We start from the raw sequence: 17,823 nt of genomic DNA, 5'->3' as shown, positions 1-17,823 counted from the left end.
AAAGTGAAATGATGGACAGGTGCATCTTTTACAGGATGGATACAGGAGAGTTTAAGATATTTAACAGTTGAGGATTAACTTGATAACAATCATAATGAGGGAGTGTCCTGGTGCCATTTGTTGTGCCCTGAGGGGTCAGGGATAAAAATGACAAGTTACCCCGTCATTTCACCAATATGTTATCTTGGAGCAAAAAAGGCAAATGGGCTCATTAAAGATCTAAGTTGGTCTTTGTCAGGGAAAATACTGGCCAGGACATGACTACCCACTGTAACCTGTGTGTAGTTAAATATTTAATTTTCAGACCATCTTGTTTGGTTACGTGAGGTCTTCGAGTTTGTACAACCGCCATGCAGGCCTTCTCTGAGCTTGTCAGGTTAGCATGTGGCCCCCTTTGTCCTTAGAACAGAGCCCCCAATTTTGTTCACAAACACAATCCGTAAAACTAGACCTAGGATAGGCCTTCCTGTGAGCTCTGTGGCTGAGCCTGTGAGCAAAACTATTTTAATAAGGAGCAGGAAATGGTTTCTTTCCTCAACTTTCCACTTGCTCCTAATCTGAGCCCTGTGTTGGTCCTAAGCGCCCCCTCTGGTCATGTATGCTCCCTGCAGCCCAGCCAAGCTGTCTCCTCAGGGAGGTTTGTATATCAGCTTACAATGACTTCCCTCACTGTGTGTCTTGCACAGTAATACAGGGCCGTGTCCTCGGTGGTCACGGAGCTCAGCTGCAGGGAGAACTGGTTCCTGGACGTGTCAGCAGTGATGGAGATGCAGCTCTGGAAGGCTGGGTTGTACCTTGTGCTGCCTGACCACCACACCATCCACTGCAACCCTTTTCCTGGAGGCTGGCAGATCCAGCTCCAGTAGTCACTGCTGGTGACTGAGCCCCCTTACACAGTGCAGGTGAGGGAGAGGGTCTGCGAGGGCTTCACCAGTCCTGGGCACGACTCCTGCAGTTGTACCTCGGACAGGACACCTGGAGAACACTGTGAGTCCTGGTCTCAGATGCAGGGTCCCCATCTCCTCACGTCTAAGCCCTGAGTCACTCACATCTGGGAGCTGACAGCAGGAAGAGAAAGAGCCACAGGGGAGTCATGTCTTGCAGGTGAGGTCCTTGTCCCCCAGATAGCATTCTCCAGGGTGAGGAGGCCCTTCATTTAAGTGGACGCCAACTGTGTGTGTGTGTGGTAGCTATGTGGGCATTTGCATATGGGAGGTGTCTGCACATACAAAGGGAAGAGGTGAGGGATGTCCCGGTCTCTGGGGCTTCTCCTGAAAGGAGGTGCTGACTGTTCCCTCAGAGCACCAGGCCCTCCTTGGGGTCCTGGTCATCGTGCCTAGGGGCATCTTCTTCCACAGCAGGGGCTGTGCTACAAGAGGTGGTCAGGAAGTGAATGTGGGCACAATCAGTGACCCCTTGGTGATAACATCAATGTGTCTCTTCTCCCACGGATATAGCTATAGCTATAGATATTGATATCTAAATATAGATATAGATGTAGAGATAGATGTAGAGATAGACATAGATACAGATCTTTTTAAAAATACTATTTTTTATTTTTAGAGAGAGAGGAAGGGGTCTCATAAAGAGACAGAAATATCCATGCGATAGAATCATTGATGAGCTGCCTCCTGTGTGGCCCCGATTGGGGATGGAGCCACAACCTGGCCTTGTGCCCTAGCCAGGAATCAAACCAGTGACTTCTTCTGTCCTGGGACCAAGCTCAACCGGTGAGCTACATGAGACAGGTTGGATTTTCTTTTCTTTGTCCTCACTTAAATATGTGTTCATTGATTTTTAGAGGAAAGGGAAAGGAGAGAGAGAGAAGGAGAGAGAGAAACATTGATGTGAGAGAGAAATATTGAACACAGAAAGATGGGGAGAGTGAAATATTTTTCAGTTGCCTCTGATAACTGCCAGGACTGGGAATCAAACCCACAACTATTTCATTTACTTATTTTAATATATACATCATAGATTTCAGAGAAGAAGGAAGAGGCAGGTAGAGAAAGAAACCTCAACGATGAGAGAGAATCATTGATCTATTGTGTCCTGCATAGTCACAATTGTGTATGGAGCCCATAACTCTGGCATGTGCCCTGTCCAGAAATAGAATCACAGGTCAAAGCTCAAACAGCTGAGCCACATCAACCAGGCTCCATTCCGTGTTGAAATGTATTTTTAGTTAGTTTAGAATTCTAAGGTGATGGCTTTTCATTTTCTCTTCAGCACTTTAAAGGAGTCATTCATTGATCCTTTGGTTTTTCAGGATTTTTTGGTGTGACATTTGATGTTTTTATTAGACTTTAGAAAATACAGTTATTGATGTCAGAGAGGTAGGGAGAGGGATAAGGAAATGGAAACATCAATGATGAGAGAGAATCATTGATTGGCTGCCTCCTGCATGCCCCCTGATCCTGCAACCCAGGGCCTGTGCCCTGACCTGGAAACAAACACATAACCTGGTGATTCCTGGGCTAATGCTCAGCCCCTGAGCCACACTCCTGGCTCCATCCCTCTCTGAGTAGCATGTACTTGGCTCAGGGTTGGCTCAGTTGCTGCAGGTTGGACTGTGTTACAGAGCCTGACAGATGCCAGTTCTGAGAGTTTCCATTTGTTTTTTGATGCTTTTGTGCAAGAACAAGAGTTTGGAGCTGCCTATGCCACTATTTGGCTTCTGCCCCTTCTGCTCAGTGACTCCTTTTGAACAAACAGAGAATGAGAAGGAGAAGAGCTACCACCATGGAAATCTATGAACAACAGAGAGAACAGAGGGGGTAGTGCCCATTCCAGGCCAGCAGAGGCAGGAAGAAGGACCTGGGCTGAGCAGTGAGTCCGGTGTTCCTAAGGAGAGCCTGTGTTTTAGGGAGATGAGCTTCCTGATCCTGGAGGACCCAAACACATGTCCAGAAGGAGTGGCTTTGAGGGGAGTTAGCTTGACGGGCAGGTAGACAGGGCAGGGTCCATGGGAAAACAAGGCAGGTGGATGGTAGGCAGAGGAGACTCCGCAGTCTGAGCAGCCTAAGCACAGGCACCAACCAGGCAGCAATAGCAGAATGTTTCTGGACTCAGAGCAGGAGGCCTGGGAAATGAGGGAGGGCCTGGGACAGGAAAGAGAATGCACACAAGGGAAGAGGGAATGTGCAGGCCCCTTGCTGGGCAGGAACAATGAGGGCCAATCAGGTGGGCACACGGGTGGACACAGAGCATATACACTGGTGACCCATATACACCCGAGACCACAGGCTGTAGGGGAAGCCAATCAGGGGGCCCCTCGCTGTTCGGGCCCTGAATCTGCTTGTACTAAACACTCCATGCTTTTGCTTAAACCTTCTGGTCCCCTATTTCATGTTGGACATGGTGACTTCTGATCTTGGGGACAGAAGAAGCTGGGCTCTCTGTCCCGGTGATCAAGTTTGGCTCAAATAAACTCTTAAAACCATTCTCCACAGGCTTAGACATTCTCATGTCAAGGACTTCAAAGTAGCCCATTTATGTTGTGGATTTTATGACGATTCAACCAGCAGGGGAGCCTGCCAGAGTGTCACAGGGGGGAAGGCACAGCTGGGGAAGCCGCCTTTCTTTCCTTCTCCTTCTTCATACACTTTCCTTCACTCCAGAGATGAGGCCAGTGGAGCCATGGAAACATCAATGACTAGAATCACTGATCACCTGCCACCTGCCCCCTCCCCCGCTTTCCCTACCCTGGGGATTGAGACAGAAACCCAGGCATGTGTACTGACCAAGGATTTGAACCATGACCTCCTATTTCATAGGTTGATGTTCAATCTCCCAGTCACAACTGCTGGGATAGGAAAAGATGGGACACTTAACGATCATGACAACCAACAGTAAACTTGTCTCATCACCAGCACCTGTGAACTCATATGAACTCATCCATCCAGGTAGCAGGTTTTTATAACTTCCCTCTCCACACGGGGAAGAAACCTGTATGAATGTACGTTGTAAATGAAGAAAATACCCCATGTTGATGTAAGAAATGTCCAAAAATATAGGGAATGTTTCATAACATTTTATTGGGGCCAAATTGTCAACAACTGTTGGGAGCTAGACCTCCAATGCTCCGGAGAATAACCGTTTGCAGCTGCGTTTGTGCATCTGAAGTTAAGGAGGGAAGCTGAGCGGTGACATGGAGGTGGGAGAGAGCAAGGCGGGGATTGGGTGACAGAACAGTGAACAGGAGGTGCTCCCTGAGGGTGGTCATGCTGATGTCACAGGTGTGTAACCCCGATGCACAGGAACCATGGACGGGGTTCTTCAGGAAAGAGGAGCCTTTTAGTAAAGAAGTCATAGGCCTGGTGCGTGTCCACCCCCAGGACTGCCCAGGTGGGAATGTGTGATCTGGGCCTCCTGTGAGGGTCCTGTCAGTCAATGGGTTTTGTCAGATTTAGGTTCGAGCCACCTTTTTGTTCACAAACACAATCTCTAAAACTAGACCTCGGACAGGCTTCCTGTGAGTTAGGTGGCTGAGCCTCTGAGAAAAACTAATTTAAGACTGAGCAGGAAGTGGCATCTTTCTTTAACTCTCCACCTGTTCCTGGTCAGGGCCCTGTGCTGGTCCTGAGCGCCCTCTGGTGTCCTGGACGCTCCCTGCAGCCCAGCCCTGCTACCTCCTCAGGGAGGTTAGAATCTGACTTCCTAATTGAGCAGAGGAGGTAAATAACTTCCTCTCAGGGGTGGTGTGGAAGAAAATGGAAGGCATAAAGGGAGGGGCAGTGAGTCCTGGAAGAGGGTGTAACTCATGGAGAATAAAACCTCCCACCAGGTCATCAGAGACTATATCCCCCAGGTCCCAGCTCCTGAGGTGGTCCTCATGGCTGTGCTCCTCAGCGCCCCCTGGTGGTCATGGATATCCCCTGCAGCCCATCCCAGCTGTATCCTCAGGGAGGTTTGTGTCAGGGTTCACACTGACTTCCCCTCACTGTGTCTGTCTCTCTTGCACAGTAATACACGGCCGTGTCCTCGGAGTTCACGGAGCTCAGCTGTAGGGAGAACTGGTTCCTGGACGTGTCTCTGGAGATGGAGATTCGGCTCTTGAGGGAGGGGCTATAGTAAATATCTCCATTATCACATATGCACTCCATCCACTCCAGCCTCTTCCCTAGGGGTTGGCGGATCCAATGCCAGCAGGAACCACTGGTTGTGATGGAGAATCCAGAGACAGTGCAGGTAAGGGAGAGGGTCTGCGTTGGCTTCACCAGTCCTGGGCCCGACTCCTGCAGCTGCACCTGGGACAGGACACCTGGGACAGAGAGAACACAGTGAGTCCTGTGCTCAGATGCAGGGTCCCCATCTCCTCACGTCTAATTCTAGAGTCACTCACATCTGGGAGCTGACAGCAGGAAGAGAAAGAGCCACAGGGGAGTCATGTCTTGCAGGTGAGGTCCTCGTCCCCCAGAAAGCATTCTTCACGGTGAAGAGGGCCTGCATTTAAGTGGACGCCGACTGTGTGTGTGTGTCTGGTGGCCATGTGGGCATTTGCATATGGGAGGTGTCTGCACATACAAAGGGCAAGAGGTGAGGGAGGTCCTGGTCTCTGGGGCTTCTCCTGAAAGGAGGTGCTGACTGTGCCCTCAGAGCACCAGGCCCTCCTTGGGGTCCTGGTCACCGTGCCCAGGGATCTCTCCTTCCACACCAGTGGCTGTGCTGCAGGAGGTGGTGAGGAAGTGAATGTGGGAAAAATCAGTGACTTCTTAGTGATAACATCAATGTGCCTCTGCTCGAAGGGATATAGATATAGATAGATATAGATATAGATATAGATATATAGATATAGATATAGATATAGATATAGATATAGATATAGATATAGATATACATATAGATATACATATAGATATACATATAGATTTAGATATACATATAGATTTAGATATACATATAGATTTAGATATACATATAGATTTAGATATACATATAGATTTAGATGTAGAGGTAGACATAATTACAGATCCTTTTAAAAAATACTATTTTTTTTTTAATTTTGTGAGAGAGAGGAAGGGAGACTCATAAAGAGACAGAAATATCCTTGAGAGAGGATCATTGATGAGCTGCCTCCTGTGTGGCCCCTACTGGAGATGGAGCCATAACCTGGCCTTGTGCCCTAGCCAGAAATCAAACCAGTGACTTCTTCAGTCCTGGGACGAAGCTCAACCACTGAGCTACATGAGACAGGCTGGATCGTCTCTTCTTTGTCCTCACCTAAAGATGTGTTTATTGATTTTTAGAGGAAAAGGAAAGGAGAGTGAGAAACATTGATGTGAGAGAGAAACATTGTACACAGAAAGATGGAGAGAGTGAAATATTTTTCAGTTGCCTCTGATAACTGCCAGGCCTGGGAATCAAACCCACAGCCATAACTCTGGCATGTGCCCTAAACAGGAATGCATTCACAGGTCAAAGCTCAACCACTGAGCCACATCAACCAGGCTCCATTTTGTGTTGAAACGTACTTTCAGTTAGTTTAGAATTCTAAGTTGATAGCTTTTCATTTTTTCTTCAGCACTTTAAAGTAGTAATTCCTTCATCCTCTGGTTTCTCAGGTGTTTTTTTTTTTTTTTTTTTTTTTTTGTGTGTGTGTGTGTGTGTGTGTGACATTTGATGTTTTTATTAATCTTTAGAAAATATGGTTATAGATGTCAAAGAAGTAGGGAGAGGGATAAGGATATGGGAACATCAGTGATGAGAGAGAATCATTGATTGTCTGCCTCCTGCATGCCTCCTATAGCGAATTGATCCTGCAACCCAGGGCCTGTGCCCTGACCTGGAAACAAACACATAACCTGGTGGTTCCTGAGCCACACCCCTAGTTCCTGCTCCTTCCCTCTGAGTAGCATGTACTTGACTCAGGGTTCACTCAGTTGCTGCAGGTCTAACTGTGTTCCAGAGCCCGACAGATGCCATTTCTGAGAGTTTCCGTTTGTTTTCTGGTGCTTTTGTGGAGGAACAAGAGTTTGAAGCTGCCTTTGCCACCATTTTGCTTCTGCCCCTTCTGCTCAATTACTCCTTTGAACAAACAGAGAATGAGAAAGGAGAAGAGCAACCACCATGGAAATCTACCAACAACAGAGAGAACAGAGCGGGTAGCAGAGGCGGGAGGAGGGGCCCGGGCTGAACAGTGAGTCTGGTGTTTGTAAGGAGAGCCTGGTTTTCAGAAGATGAGTTTCCTGTTCCTGGAAGACCCCAGACACAGGTCCAGAAGGGGTGACTTTGATAGAAGTTAGCTTGACGGGCAGGCAGACAGGGCAGGGTCCATGGGAAACCAAGGCAGCTGGATGGGAGGCAGGGGAAGACTTGGCAGTTTGAGCAGCCTAAGCACAGGCATCACCAAGACAGCAATAACAGAATGTTTCTGGACTGAGTGCAGGAGGCCTGGGAAATGAGGGAGGGCCTGGGACAGGAAGGTGATCAGACACAAGGGAACAGAGGACGTGCAGGCCCCTTTCTGGGCAGGAACAATGAGGGCCAATCAGGTGGGCACACGGGGTGGACACAGAGCAGGCTGGTGGCCCATATACACCCGAGACCACAGGCTTCAGAGGATGCACATCAGGGGGCCCTCGCCGTGCCAGGAGCCTGAATCTGCTTGTAATAAGCGTCCATGCTTTTGCTTAAACCTTCTGGTCCCCGATTTCATGTTGGACTTGGTGACCCGCGATCCCGGGGACAGAAGAAACTGGGCTCGCTGTTCCTGTGATCAAATTTGGCTCAAATAAACTCTTAAAACTATTCTCCACAGGCTTAGAGGTTCTCGTGTCAATGACTTCATAGTGGCCCATTTATGTTGTGGATTTTATGCCAATTCAACCAGCAGGAGAGCGTGCCAGAGTGTCACAGGGGAGAAGGCACAGCTGGGGAATCTGCCTTTCTTTCCTTTTCCTTCTTCTTTTTTTTTTTTTAATATATTTTATTGATTTTGTACAGAGAAGAAGGAAGAGAGATAGAGTTAGAAACATCGATGACAGAGAGTCATCGATCAGCTGCCTCTTGCACACCCCTACTGGAGATATGCCTGCAACCAAGGTACATGTCCTTGACCGGAATTGAACCCGGGACCCTTCAGTCCCCAAGCCGATGCTCTATCCATTGAGCCAAACCGGTCTCGGCTCCTTCTCCTTCTTTATACACTTTCCTTTTCTCAAGAGAGGAGGCCAGTGGAGCCATGGAAACATCAATGAAGAGTATCACTGATTGGCTGCCCCCCCAACCCCACACACACCCTGGGAATCCAGACTACAACCCAGGCATAAGCCCTGACCAAGGAATCAAACCTTGATCTCCTGGCTTATAGGTTGATGATCAACTTCCCAGTCAGGCCTTCTGGGCCTTTAAAAACCAGGACACTTACATACATGACAACCAACAGTTAACTGGTCTTATCTCCAACACCTGTGAACTCATTTGAATTCATCCCATCCAGGTAGCAGGTTTGTATAATTGTGTGCACTTCCCTTTCACACTGGGAAAAACATATGTGAACACATGTTGTAAAAGAAGAAAAGAGAACATGTTGATGTAAGAAATGTCCAAACATGTAGGGAATGTTTTATAAGATTTTATTGGAGCCAAATAGATGAGAACTGTTGGGAAGCAAAACCTCAAGTACTCTGGAGAATAACAATTTGCAGCTGCGTTTGTGCATTTGAAGTTAATGAGGGAAGGTGAGGGGTGACATGGAGGTGGGAGAGAGCATGGCGGGGACTGGATGCCAGGACAGTGAAGAGGAGGTGCTCCCTGAGGGTGCTCATGCTGATGTCAGAGATGTGTGAACCCAGATGCACAGGAACCATGGATGGGGTGATTCAGGAAAGAGGAGCCTTTTAGTAAAGAAGTCATAGGCCTGGGCTGTGCCCAACCCCAGGACAGCCCAGGTGGGAATGTTTGGTCAGAGCCTCCTGTGAGGGTCCTGTCAGTCACTGAGTTTTGTCAGATTTGGGACAAACACAATCCCTAAAACTAGACCTAGGACAGGGCTTCCTGTGAGCTCTGTGGCTGAGCCTGTGAGCAAAACTAATTTAAGAAGGAGCAGAAAATGCTGTCTTTCTTTAACTTTCCATCTGTTCCTGGTCAGAGCCCTGTGTTGGTCCTAAGCGCCCCCTGGTGTCCTGAGCACCCACTGCAGCCCAGCCCAGCTGTCTCCTCAGGGAGGTTTCTGTCTGGGCTCACACTGATTTCCCCTCACTGTGTCTCTTGCACAGTAATACACGGCCGTGTCCTCGGTTTTCAGGCTGCGGAGCTCCATGTAAGCTGTGCTGGTGGACTTGTCTGCGGTGATGGAGACTCTGCTTTGAAACTTCTGTGTGTAGTTTGTGTCTCCATTACCAGGTCAAACCCTCCCCACCCACTCAAGCCCTAGTCCTGGGGCCTGTCGCACCCAGTGCATCCAATTGCTGGTGAAGGTGTACTGTATCCAGAAGCCTTGCAGGAGACCTTCACGGAGGCCCTAGGCTGCCTCACCTCAGCCCCAGGCTGCACCAGCTGCACCTGGGAGTGGACACCTGTGGGAGGAGACAGGAGTGAGTGCAATCCCCCTGGACTCTCCCTGGACCTTCCTTAACCCACAAGAGGAGCCCCTTACCTGTCACCATGGCCACCAGGAGGAGTGTTCTCCAGCTGCAGTCCATGGTGAGGGCTGTGCTGGGAGCACTTCTGTAGGGGAGGGTGTGGCTGTGGGTGATGCCCTCAGGGCACAGACTTACCCTTATTTAACCTGGTCTGCCTCCTCTTTTTTGCATATTCATGAGGTAGAGTATTTCATAGCTAAGGTCTTGACCCACCTGAGAGAAGATGGTGACACAGGGACCATGTTCAGTGGGTGTCTGAGGGTCCAGGTCCTAATTCTTTTTTCTTTAAGTTGTACCTTCATTGTTGAAGGTATTACTCATGTCCCCATGTGTCCCCCATTGACACCTTTTAGCCTGTCCCGGGTGCCCCAGGCCTTCACCACTCTGTTGTCTGTGTCCCTGGATTAAGCCTATGGGCATACGAGTTTGTTGGTTGACCTCTTCCCACTCACCCACCCTACCACGATTTCCCTCTGAGATCCCCCAGTCTTCTCCATGCTTCCAGGTCTCTGGTTCTATTCTCTTCATCAGTTTATTTATTTCATTAGGTTCCACATATGAGTGAGACCATGTGATACTTATCTTTCTCTGACTGGCTTATTTAACTTACCATGATACTCTCCAGGTCCCTCTACCCTATAGCAAAGTGTAAGAGATCCTTCTTTTTCTGCTGAATAGTATTCCATGGCATAAATGTATGAGAGCTTCTTATCTACTCAGCTACTCATGGGCACTTGGGCTGTTTGCAGATCTTAGCTATTGCAAACTGTGCTGCTATGAACTTAGGGGTGCATACATTGTTTATGATTGGTGTTTGGGGTCCCTTAAGTATATACTCCTAAAAGAAGATTCACTGGGTCAAATGGAAGTTTCATCTTTAATTTTTTGAGGAAACTCCATTCTGTGGTCCATAGTGGCCGCACCAGCCTGCATTCCCACCAGCAGAGTAGGAGGGTTCCCTTTGCTCCACACCCTCACCAGCACTTGTCATTTGTTGGTTTGTTGATGGTAGCCATTCTGACAGATACTTGATTCCTCCTTGTCCTTTTAATTTGCATCTCTCTATAGTCAGTGATTCTGAGCATTTTTCCTATGTCTCTTGGGCATCTGTATGTTCCTTTTGGAGAAGTGAGAAATTCAGTCCTTTGCCCATTTCTAATTAAATTGTTTGTCTTCCTTTAGTTAAGTTGTATGGGTTTCTTATATATTTTGGATATTAACCCTTCATCACATGTGTCCTTGTGAATATGTTCTCCCATACTGTGGGATCCCTTTTCATTTTGTGGATGGTTTATCTGGCTGTGCAGACTCTTTTTATTCTGATGTATCCCCATTTGTTTATTTTCTTCTTAGTTTCATTTTTCCTGGGAGATGTATCTGTAAACACATGGCTATGAGAGATAACTGATATTTTGCTGCCTAAGGTTTCTTCCAGGATTTTTATGGTCTCCTATTTACATTTAAGTCTATTAACCATTTTGAGATTACTCCTCTGTGTGGTGTAGTTTGTGTATTGTTTTGCATTTTTTACACAGTTATCTGTCCAATTTTACCAACATTTATTGATGAGACTGTTTTGACTCTATTTTATGCTCTTGCCTCCTTCGTCAAATATTAATTGAGTGTGATGGCTTAGGTAGATTTCTGGATTCTCTGTTCTGTTCCATGGATGTATATACCTGTTCTTGTGCCAGTACCAGGGTGTTTTGATTACTATGGCTTAGGAGTATCATTCAATATCTGAGAATGGGATACATTCCTCTTTTTTCACTTCTAGGTTGCAGTGGCTTATTCGGGTCTTTTTGGTTCCATATAAATTTTTGGAGAATTTGTTGTAGATCTGTGAAATATTCTGTTGCAACTTTAAAAGGGATTATATTGAATCTGTAGAGTGCTTGAGTAATATGAATGTTTTAATGATGTTAATTCTACTAATCCATGATCAGGTATATTTTTCCATTTTATTATATCTTCCCTCATCTCTTTATGCAACATTTTGTATTTTTTTGAGTACAAGTCTTTTACCTGCATGGCTAAGTTTATTCTTGCGTATCATCATTTTTTTAATGCAATGGTAAATGGGATTGTTGGTCTGGTTTCCCTTTTTGAGAATTTATTATTGGTGTATAAAAGTTTCATTGACTTTCGCCTGTTTATTTTGACCCTGTTACATTACCGAACTCCTTTCTTAAATCCTGTAATTTTTTTGTTGGAGTGTTCCGATTTTATATGTACAGTATCATGTTGTGAGAAGAGCCCCCATCACTGCCCACATGTCATCTGCCAGCAGCAGTGTTACCTCCTCTTCTGGGGTCTGCAGTGAGAAAGCAGGAAATGAGAGTCTCAGAGAAAGAGCAAGATCCCTCCCTGGAGGCAGCTTAGAGTTTGAGAGGAAATCCCTGAGCCCAACAGGAAAGCTCTTCCCACCCCCTCAATCTGCCCCTGCACCTGCTGCTAAACTCTGTTCTGCAGGCCCTGAGCACCACCTGGTATCCAGGACGTCCCCTGCAGCCCAGGCCTACTGCCTCCTCATGGATGTTTATGTCTGGGCTCACACTGACTTCCCCTCACTGTGTCTCTTGCACAGTAATACACGGCTGTGTCCTCATCTTTCAGGTTGCTCATTTGCAGGTACAGTGTGTTCTTGGAGTTGTCTCTGGAGATGGTGAAGCGGCCCTTCACAGAGTCAGCGTAGTATATGGGATTGCCATTACCACTACTAGTGTATGCGACCCATTCCAGCCCCTTCCCTGGAGCCTGGCGGACCCAGTTCATGGGATAGCTACTGAAGGTGAATCCAGAGACTGCACAGGAGAGTCTCAGAGATGCCCCAGGCTGCACCAGGCCTCCCCCAGACTCCACCAGCTGCACCTCACACTGGACACCTGCAAACACAGAGACACAGGGGGACTTAGAATCACATGGAAGCACAAACAGCCAAAGGCACAGGGCTCAGCGCTCCCAACTCCTGACAATGACCTTGAGAAATAATCAGGAGAAAAACACAGCTTGGCACCAAGTCCATGGTGTAGCCGTTGGGTCCTGTCTCAAATGCTTGGGTTCTGGTTTTCTCCCCAACATGCTGGGCAAGGGCCCCCTTTATGAGCAGGAGGAGAGCCCCATTTGCATGGAGTCTGCATATAAGGTGCAGCTGCATGCCTGACTTGAGCTGCATGCCTGACCTTGTTATCCTAGGGGCGACCCCAGATGGGAAAGGACTCAAGGATGCTGGCCACAGGGGGTCCTGTCCCCACCTGCTCTCCCCCCCCCTCCTTTCCCGAGACCGGTCACACTGACCCCATTCCTTTGGGGGCAGCTTCCAGGATTGGGAGTCCTCCTTCCTGGGGTTTTGTGAGGATCCAGGGGTGCTCCCCTAGAGTTGTGTGGATGGGGCTTCCTCTCGCTCCCCTTCACCCGCCGTGGGCCATGTTGCCTTTCTGTGGTTTGTGAATAAAAATTTGCATTGAATGATGCTTTTATTTTGATACTGAAAGATTCTCCTCGTTATTTTCCTCAGTCAGATTGTCCAAAAAACTCTAACATATGCCCGTTAGGAGGCAGGAGAGGCTGGGCTGGATGCTGTGGCTGAGCCTCTGTCTCTAACCTGCTGCCACTCTCACAAGCACACAGCTTCCTCTCAAAGCACACATTTCTCTCAGTTTCCCTGCTGTTCCTGTGGAAAACCCCTGTTTCCCAGCCTCTCACAGTGGGAGTGTTTCCATCATTTACACATGGAGCCTGGCTGGTGGGCTCAGTGGTTGGAGGTCATCCCCACACCAAAGGGTGTGAACTCTTTAGAGTCACCACCACCATCCTGTGGAGGCAGCACGTTTTACAATTGTGTGCACCTCCCTCTCCACACGCGAAGAAATGTGTGTGAACGTGTGTGGTAAATGAAGAGAAGACAACCTGCTGATGTAAGAAATGTCCAAACATGGAGAGCATGTTGATAAGATTTTATTGGAGCCAAACTGTGGACAACTGTTGGGGAATAAGACCTCCAATGCTCCGGAGAATAACCGTTTGCAGCTGCGTTTGTGCATTTGAAGTTCAGGAGGGAAGGTGAGGAGTGACATGGAGGAGGGAGAGAGCAAGGCAGGGACTGGGTGCTGGGATAGGGAACAGGAGGTGCTCCCTGGGGGTTGTCATGCTGATGTCACAGGTGTGTTAACCAGATGCACAGTGTTAGAGAGTGGGACTTTTTGAGCATCCTTCCTCCTAGTCAACTTGGCCATGAATCCCAGCTGCAACTAATAAAATAGCCTTCCAGGAGAGATCATTGTCAGTTTTCTTGAGAACAGATGTCAGCAAGCCTTACAGGATAGATCACTGTCAACTTTCTTGATAATGGGATGCAGTTACTTACTTCACCAGACACCAGAACCCCATATAAGTGACATGTTGACTTCACCTAAGAAAAACTACTTTGTTTAAATTGTTTTAAAATTGTTTGCTCTGCAAAGACAGGAGGTAGTGAATGGGTATAAATACGGTTGGACACAACAGTTCGGGACTGCTCTCTGGGCTGCGTGGAGAGAGAAGTCAGCCAGCAGGTTATTAAAAGGATCCGTAAACTTTAATTTGGTCTGGAATCCAGTGGTCCTTTACTCGTGTTTCTCCACAACAGGAACAATGGACAGGGTGCTTTAGGAAAGAGGAGTCTTTTAGTAAAGAAGTCATAGGCCTGGGGCATGCCCATCCCCAGGACTGCCCAGGTGGGAATGTGTGATCAGAGCCTCCTGTGAGGGTCCTGTCAGTCACTGAGTTTTGTCAGATTTAGGACAGAGCCCCCTTTTTGTTCACAAACACAGTCCCTAAAACTAGACCTAGGACAGGGCTTCCTGTGAGCTCTATGGCTGAGCCTGTGGACAAAACTAATTTAAGACTGAGCAGGAAATGGTGTCTTTCTTTAACTCTCCACCTGCTCCTGGTCAGGGCCCATTGTTGGTCCTGAGCGCCACCTGGAGTCCTGAACCCCATCCCTGCTGCCTTCTCAGGGAGGTTAGTGTCTGACTTCCTAATTGAGCAGAGGAGGTAAATAACTTCCTCTCAGGGGTGGTGTGGAAGGAAAAGGAAGGCATAAAGGGGAGGGACACTTCAGGGTGTAACTCCTGAAGAATAAAACCTCCCACCAGGTCATCAGAGACCATATCCCCCAGGTCCCAGCTCCTGAGCTGGTCCTCATGCCTGTGGTCCTCAGTGCCCCCTGGTGGTCATGGACGCTCTGCAGCCTAGCCCAGCTGTTTCCTCAGGGAGGTCTGTGTCTGGGCTCACACTGACCTCCCCTCACTGTGTCTCTTGCACAGTAATACATGGCCGTATCCTCGGTGGTCACAGATCTCAGCTGCAAGGAGAACTGGTTCCTGGACGTGTCTCTGGAGATAGAGATTCGGCTCTTGAGGGAGGGGCCGAATATCTCCATTATAACATATGCACTCCATCCACTCCAGCCCCTTCCCTGGGGGCTGGCGGATCCAATGCCATCAGGAACCACTGGTTGTGATGGAGAATCCAGAGACAGTGCAGGTGAGGGAGAGGGTCTGTGAGGGCTTCACCAGTCCTGGGCCTGACTCCTGCAGCTGTACCTTAACAGGACACCTGGGACAGAGAGAACACAGTGAGTCCTGGGCTCAGATGCAGGGTCCCCATCTCCTCACGTCTAAGCCCTGAGTCACTCACATCTGGGCGCTGACAGCAGGAGGAGGAAGAGCCACAGGGGAGTCATGTCTTGCAGGTGAGGTCCTCGTCCCCCAGAAAGTATTCTCCAGGGTGAGGAAGTCTGCATTTAAGTCGATGCCAATTGTGTGTGTGCCTGGTGGCCATGTGGGCATTTGCGTAGGGGAGGTGTCTGCACATACAAAGGGAAGAGGTGAGGGAGGTCCTGGTCTCTGGGGCTTCTCCTGGAAGGAGGTGCTGACTGTGCCCTCAGAGAACCAGGCCCTCCTTGGGGTCCTGGTCACCGTGCCCAGGGATCTCTCCTTCCACACCAGGGGCTGTACTGCAGGAGGTGGTCAGGAAGTAGGATGTGGGCACAATCAGTGACTACTGAGGGATAACATTAATGTGACTTTGCTCCCAAGGATATAGATATAGATATAGATATAGATATAGATATAGATAGGATATAGATATAGATAGGATATAAATATAGATAGGATATATAGATAGATAGATAGATAGATAGATAGATAGATATATAGATATATAGATGATAGAGTTAGAGGTAGAGATAGAGATGGAGATAGAGGTAGAGTAGGGATAGATATAAATATAGGTATAAATATTTAAAATGTTCTTGATTTTTAGAAAAAGCGGAAGGGAGCAGCATAGAAAGATAGAAACATCCATGACAGAGAATCATTAATTGCCTGCCTCCTGCATGGCCCCCTCTGGGGGTTAAGACCACAATCCCATCAAGTGCCCACACCAGGAATCTAACCAATGACTTCTTGGATCCCGGGTTGGGTCAACCCCTGAGCCACACAAGCCAGGCTGGAACTTATTTGATTTTTCCTCACCTGAGGACATGTTCATTGATTTGTAGAGGGAAAGGACAGAGAGAGAGAAAGAGAGAGAGAGAGAGAGAGAGAGAGAGAGAGAGAGAGAGAGAGAGAGAGAGAAGGACAGAGAGAAACACTGGTGTGAGAGAGAAACATAGATCAGTTGTCTCCCATATATATCAATACTGTGAATCAAGCCTGCAACATTCTTATTTATTTATTTATTTATTTATTTATTTATTTATTTAAATATGTTTTATTGATATTAGAGAGGAAGGTAGAGTGATAGGGAGATAGAAACATCAGTGATGACAGAGATCATTGGTTGGCTGCCTCCTTCATGCCTCACACTGTGGATGATCTCCGCATCCTGGCCATGTGACCTGACTGGGAATCCAGCAGTGAATTTCTGGTTCCTTGGTTGATACTCAACTACTGAGCCATGCTGCTGGGGCTGGCCTTGCCCTTTTAGGATTCACGGAGCTCCCTGTGCACCTGGGCTCTGGTCAGCAGGGTGTTGTCAGAAAGTGGGATGTGGAACAATCAGTGACTCCTTTGGGGATAAAATCAATGAGGCTCTGTTTCCATGGATTTCGGTAGCTATAGATATACTAGAGGCCCAATGCACAAAATTCGTGTAAGGGACTTGGCCCCCGCCACTTCCGTGGTTTTGTCCAGAAGAGTACCTGTTCTAATAAGCATATTATGCTATTATTATAGACTAGAAAACCGGTACATGAAATTTGTGCAAGGACGAGGGGTTCCCTCAATTCAGCCTGAACCCTCTCCAATTGGGATCCCCTTGTAGGATGTCCCATTGCCAGCAGGGAGACATCCCTCTCACAATCTGGGATCACTGGCTCCTAACTGCTCACCTGCTTGCCTGACTGATTGACCCTAACTACCCTCCTTTGCTGGCCTTTTTGCACACAACTGCCTTCCACAGTGGGCCAATTTGGTTCTGATTGGTTGGTGATATACCTATAGATCACATGTGTCAAACACAAGGCCCGCGGGCCAAATCCAGCCCGCCAGGCCTTGCAATGTGGCCCGCTCCGCGCTGTCAACACTGCACTCCGCTGTCAGTTTATGACATTGTCAGTTTATGACTGTTCAGTAAACCATTCGGCCCGCAATTTAGGCTGGATTTTAGATTTTAGCCCCTTCTCTGATTGAGTTCGACACCCCTACTATAGATAAATGTGTGGCTGTGTGTGTGTGTGTGTGTGTGTGTGTGTGTCTTTGACTCTGTGTGTTTGACTATGTATGTGTGATTATGTGTCTCCTGGACAAGAGGTAAGAGCACGGTATGGACACAGGGGTTCCATGGATGCTCCTCAGCTTCCAACATGCTCTGATGCACATCTCACCACAGTGAAGCTAGAAAACCTTGGCTCCAGGAGGGAAGGTGGAGGAGGAGTTTGATGATGCACATCCCAGCCCTCAGGGTCACCTGTCCCCACCGTGGGGTCAGCACTGCTTCCTGATGGACAGCAGGGACCTGGTGTGGGCAGATGTGGGACTCCCGGTGTTTGGTGCACTGAGCTGACAGCTCTTCTGGGGGTCAATGTGGACCCAGAGAGGAAGGGTGAGGTCACAGCCCTGAGTGTGCTCAGGCCTTTCAGCAGAGGGAGGGCCTGTGATCTCCCTGGAACCAGGAAGGGAAGGGCACAGGGAGAGTTAGACACTGAGGGAGCTGGGCCCCCGAGGGAGACATGCAGAGCTGTGCACACAGCCGA

This window comes from Pipistrellus hanaki (genome assembly GCF_964339955.1).
Source record: "Pipistrellus hanaki genome assembly, chromosome: 1".
NCBI lineage: Eukaryota > Metazoa > Chordata > Mammalia > Chiroptera > Vespertilionidae > Pipistrellus > Pipistrellus hanaki.
The sequence above is the reverse complement of the archived record's forward strand: the minus strand, read 5'-3'. Positions refer to the sequence as shown.